This window comes from Vipera berus, assembly GCF_964194415.1.
Source record: "Vipera berus genome assembly, chromosome: 17".
Taxonomy (NCBI): Eukaryota; Metazoa; Chordata; class Lepidosauria; order Squamata; family Viperidae; genus Vipera; species Vipera berus.
The window spans coordinates 2,527,284-2,533,201 of NC_138220.1; the positions used below are offsets into that span (position 1 = coordinate 2,527,284).

Sequence of the window (5,918 nt, forward strand, 5' to 3'; positions counted from 1 at the left end):
TGTGTAAAATAACCACGGCGGCGCATCCTTTTCGTGTCGTGCCCCGGGATGAGCGGACGGGCACAAGGACTCGTCTGGAACGAGAAGGGTTTCCTGCTTGGCCAGGGGGTTGGACTAGACGACCTCGCCAGGTCCCTTCCAGCTCCGTTATTCTGTTAGTCCCGCCCTCGCGCTCCAGCCGGAGAGCGACGCCTCCAATCACGGCGGGGAAGCTCACAGCCAATCCGGCCCGGCCACGCCCCCTCCCTCGCTACCCGGAAGCTGCGGAGGGAAGCTGGGCCAGCAGGGCTCCCACCGCCTCCCCCGAAGCTCCGCGGCGCTTGCAAGCCCGGCCGGCCGAGGGCAGGAGGTGAGTCCCGGCCAAGGGGGGGCGTCCCTTGCAAGAAGCGGGGGGCGGGTAGGAGCCCTTCCGGGATTGGGCAGCCCCGCAAACTCGTGAGAATGGGGAATTGGCTCGGTTTCCTCCTTGCGTTTACACGCATTCTGCCCCGACTCTTGTTGCAACCCGAGGGGGAAAAAAGCGTTGTGTTGCAACGCCCGGCACTGCGTTCGTTGGGTGCAGCAACAGGTGCCGTGTCCCCCAGGTGGGAAGCTTAGGTGTCCGACCCGACGCGTGTATCGCGTGCTCGTGTGAACGAACGCGCGGCAGACTCTGGGGACGCCCCGCGGCGTGGCCTGGAACGCAGCGAGCGAACGGTCTTCCTTTGCCCGGTTAATTAATCCAACCCAGGTTATTAAACGTAGCTGGGGGGGGTGTCTTCAAACTTGGCTTGTGGACTTCAACTCCCAGAATTCCTCAGCCAGTCCCGCTGGCTGAGGAATTCTGGGAGTTGAAGTCTACAAGTCAAAAGGGCCAGGTTTGAAGACCAACCTATCTTATCTCATCCTACCTAACCTGCTGACTTGGGCGGGACAATTAGGGAGAGAGCAACACCTGGATAGCTTGAGGCCACAGGTGGACCTCGGTTGAGAGCAGGCTACCTTTGCAGCAGCTTCCCAGGCAAATGAATTTTAATTTCTTAAAAATAAATAGAAATTTTAAAGTATAAAAGGGAGGCCTGCAGACTTGGAACATTGGGAAACAATTCCAGGTAAGCCGGAAAGATTCCCCCCCCCCACATTTTCATGTCATTTTTAGCCTCAGAGACCTGACACCTGGTCCCACTGGATAAAATGGAAGGCTAAAGGGCCATTTTCTATATTTTTCCCCTTTTCCTGCTCAGTTTTGAAAGGCCCTGGGTTAAAAATGCAGAAATGAGATTTTTTAAAACCCGTTGTTGTAATTTGTGGACCTGAGAATTTTGAAACGCTTTTGGTGAATTCAGTTTGAGGAGATGTTGGAGAGTCCTGGGTGCGAATCTCTTTTGAGTTATTTCATTTATTTTTATTTGTTTAGTCAGCCCAGTGGCTCTGGCAGTTAACAAGGCCTCCTCATAATAAATTGTTAGAAATAATTTATGAATACATAAAGTTATAAATTCTAAAATAATCCAGGATGTCTATTGTTGGGCTTTTGCCGTTAATTGATTGTCTTGCATTTATGAAATCTATCTAGCTGCCCATTAGGACTTCTGTTCGTACTTTCTAGGAAACAAAACCCGTAATGTTTCTCCTCTGAGCAGATGCCACGATATAGCGCTTTTGAAATCTGTAGGGTTTATTAGCATTTTTTCAAAAAATACTTCCTGGCTGGATATGTAGATATATAAACTTAAATTCGTTAAACTCTTCTCTGTTGTGCAGGAAAATAAAGGTCATGCATCTGAGCGTAAAGATCAGCTCTCTCGACTAAAGGAAGGAGATCCGGAATTGTACAAGTTTCTGGGAGAAAATGGGAAGACTTTGCTTAATTTTGATGATTCGGATGAAGAGAAGAACCATCACGTGTTGCCTGAAAAATGAGAGGTAATTAATTTATTTTCAATATAACCGAACATCAGGAATGGCCTGACTGCTGATAATTAGCGCCCTGATGCCAATTAGACTTTATCACAGTGTCACTGAAAATGGTGGAACACTGGAAGGAAGTCGCCCATACCTCTCTCCTTCTTTCTCTCCCTATTTCGCTCATTCTTTTTTTTCCTTCCCTGTCTTTCTCCCTTTTCCTTCCTTCCTTCCTTCCAAGGCAGGCTCAGGAATTCTGGGAGTTGAAGTCCGCAGGTCACTAAAGGGCCATTGTTCATTTGGAGAGGGGCCCTTCTCCTCCCCCCCCTTATTTCTAAGATGTGGGTTTTGGAAGCCTCCCCCTTTACAGGGTTGTGCCCCCCATCAAATAAAATGGGGAGGGGGAATAAAGATTTTCTTTTCCTTGATACTCTCATCTCCATTAGAAAAACCCATCTGCTTTGCTTATTTATTGCTCTATTTATTATTAAAACTTACATTCTGCCCATCTCGCCATTCCCGTCTTGCCCCCTCCTGAGCTCTGCAGACAATCCATTAATTAGCACTGGACATTAATTAGCACCCAGCTGCCCTTTCTGCCCGCCACCCCCACCCCTTGTCCCCAATGAGGTTGGATTGACACCAACTCTTTCTTTCCTTCTCCAGGAGACGAGAAGGCCGCGCTTCAATGGAGGAAACCTCGGGCAGAGTTGCAACAGCTGGCACGAGGAGGAGAGGACCTGGTGGAAGACTTGGATTTTTCCAATGCAGACTGATGGATGGACAGACTGGAGGGTAGGGGGGGCAGGGGTGGGGAAGGGGCTGCATTGTTCCAGCTGGCCCTGAAGCCGAATTTGTGCACTGGAGGGACAGGCCAGAAAATTGGTCAGCCGGCAGGGCAGCCTTAAAAAGCCTGTGCCCCGGTGGCTGCAAAAACTGCCTCTTTAGAATATTGTGGGTTCTTAAAAACATCTCAAAACAGAAAAGAAAAAAGAGGCCGGCCTTCAATGCTGCCCCTTCCTCTTCTGGAGACGCAGAGATGAAGATCAACTTCCCACCGCAGTTGCAGCCTGAACACTTTTACAGATTTTTTTTAAAGACTTGGCTCTTTTTTTGGACTAAACCCAGCAGGAAGAGCTGGACGGGACAGCACAGTGCATGCTTTGAATCCACCACCCCCCAATTCCCCCCAATGTTTATTTCTGTATGGGAAGGGAAGGTTTGCGTTGGTTCTTGGCTTGTAAAAACAGCCTGTTGTCGATTTCTTTCAAAGGCCTGGATCTCTTTGCACTGAAACTGTAGCGGGCAAAACGGCTGGATCCCGATGGAGAAACGTTTTCCCCTACAGCTTTCGCTGCATTGCGACCCACTGCATTGCGACCTTTTTTCACCCCACCTGTGGTGCCCACCAGGAACTGAGACCCACACACTTGTTTTTTGAGGTCACCTGACAGAACAGATCTAGGATAAGGAGATAGCATTGGTCGGGAGGGGATTCCCCCAACTTAGCCAGGATATCTCTGTAATTTGCAAGTTAGATGAAGGAGTCTTATGTCTTCAGCTTGGCTAAAGAACCGTGTTTTGTGGTTTACGGAGATATGCTTGAAATGCAAAGTCCCCATAAATCTGGAAACATGGCTGCTCTAGCTTTTTAAACTGGTGAAGGCATAACGGCTGTTAGCTTTTGCCTTGGGTAAAGACCATTGATGTCTGGTAGGATTGTGTAGATTCGGGTTGTAGGACAAAGTTGAGGTGTCAGAAGAACTTGGATCAGGGTTTTTTAACCTTAACTTGATGTGTGGACTTCAAATTCCAGAACTCGTGAGTGTTGAAACCCACACATCTTGCTAAGGGGGAGAAACCCTGATCTCCAGGGTCATGTAAACCCACCAGGTATGTCAAGAACTGAACTCTTGCTTTCAGAAAGCCAAACGGCTCTTGGAAGGCTGGACTTCAGTTCCCAGAAATAGGCAGCTTTTAGAACACACTGGGAGTTGAAGCCTGCCCATTGAAAGATGCAAATTTCAAAGGGATGAGTTTTAGCTCCCGGAAATCTTAGCAATCCTAGGCTAGATAAGTTTTAAGGATTGAGGTCCCCTTCCCACCCACCCGCCCCCCAATTCCCAAGGACACCAGATGGCTGCGACTTAATTTCCAGCTGTCTCCAGCACATGGCCTGGATTCTGATCTCCAGGGTCATGTAAACCCACCAGGTATGTCAAGAACTGAACTCTTGCTTTCAGAAAGCCAAACGGCTCTCGGAAGGCTGGACTTCAGTTCCCAGACATAGGCAGCTTTTAAAACACTTTGGGAGTTAAAGCTTGCCCATTGAAAGATGGAAATTTCAAAGGGGTGAGTTTTAACTCCCAGAATTTAGCTGAATTTAATTTAGCTCCTGCGACTTAATTTCCAGGAGTCTCCAGCACATGGACTGGAGAATTCTGGAAACTGAAGTTCGCTAATCTTGGAGATGGCTCCATGCTGTCTCTTGGTGGGGCGTCCCAGTTCTGAATTCTAGGACTTGGGGAGTCTGCCAATCTGGGAGACAAATCCCATGAAAGGTAAGTGGTGAGTCTCTAACTCTTAACTCCGTTAGGAATTCTGGAGCTTGCACTCCACCAATCCAGGAGACAGGTCAATGTCCTGTGGATGATGGGTCTCCAATTCTTCTGAATTCTGGGTTCAGAATTCTGGGACTTGGGAGTCTTCCAACTAGGGCACAGGATACCCTAGTTCCTACAATACCAGGTGGGTGCCATTCAATCTCTGGTGTTCTCCAGCACGCAGACTGGAGAATTCTGGGAATTGAAGTTCAATCTTGGAGGTAGAAGTCCCAGGTCTTCTAGGTGGGCTTCCACAGGATTCTGCTAAAAATTCTTACACCAAGGAAACGCCGCATCTGAATGCGAAACCTTCAATTCCCAGAACTCTGCAACCTTGGGGTGTAGAGTTACGGGGAATGAAGTTAACTTCCCATCCAGATGGAAGGTAAACGGGTGGAACCCAGACTTCTCCAGTTTCTGTCTGTATTCTGGGAATTTTAAAGTCCAACGTAGAATTTCTGATAGAGCTTTGGACCCCAGAATGCTTGGCAACGTAGCTGGATAATTCCGGGAAATAAGATCATCCATGTTGGGGTTGGGGTGTCATTCTCCATACTTAAAGATGTTTTGGGGCTGAGGTCCACTTATTTGGGATGCGCAGAACTTGGGTTCCTTTGAGCTGTGAGATTGCAAATCCCCACAGCTACAAATGTACAGGAATTGAAGTTCTTTAAGCCATCCCCCCCCAGAAATGGGTGCACCTCAGCCCTGAAGCCTTGGGGGTCTCCAGTAGGTCTCAGCCTTGGCAGGCTTAAAGATGGGTGGACTTCAGCCTTAGTTGAAAGTCTACCCAACTTAAAACTTGTCAAAGTTGAGAAAAGCCTTTGTAGAATCTCAACCCTGCCCCAATCTCCCCAGCAACTAGGCAGGTGAGCCAGAAAACAGGTGTGTCTTTAGGTAAGTCTGCAGTTCCTCCCTTGGTCTAAGTAGACATGCACAATGTGTCCAAAATAGGGGCCTCTTGGCACTTAATTGCAATAATACATTTGTGCATGCCTACTTGCAGCAAGGGCTGCACAGAGGGCGCAAGCTCTGTGCATGGTGGGTCACGCCCTGGAAGGCTGGAGGGGGGTGGAAAAAGGGTCAGGGGCCAGCCCTGGTCCAAGGGGAGGCTGGCGAGGAGGCCCTGGGGAGGTCTGGGGCGTCCAAGCCCCCTGGGGCAGCCTCGGGCATCCCAGGGCCTCTCTTGCCAACTCCTCTTGCGCCACGGTTGAAGTCGAGGGTCTTGGTGGGGACTGGGGGAGGCTGAGAGGTCGGGGCAGGGCGGAGGGCAGCTGCCAAGGTCCTTGGCTCCCTGGGGGGCATTTTGCCCACTTCAAGCCAAAGACATTGGCAAGCTGCTCTCTCTGCGCCCCCCCTCCTGAGCCTCCCTCAGCCCCCACCAATGCCTTTGGCTTCAATCCTGGCCTAGAGGGGGCCTTGGGGGGAGGG

The 5,918-nt window shown here is 49.7% G+C and overlaps 1 long non-coding RNA gene across 1 annotated transcript; it reads left to right on the top strand.

Moving 5' to 3' along the window:
* The first annotated feature begins 248 nt into the window (after nt 1-248).
* LOC308675776 lies at nt 249-5,918 on the top strand. The gene is made up of 3 exons (XR_014028204.1): nt 249-349; nt 1,744-1,905; nt 2,551-5,918. It is a non-coding gene; the product is annotated as an uncharacterized lncRNA (long non-coding RNA).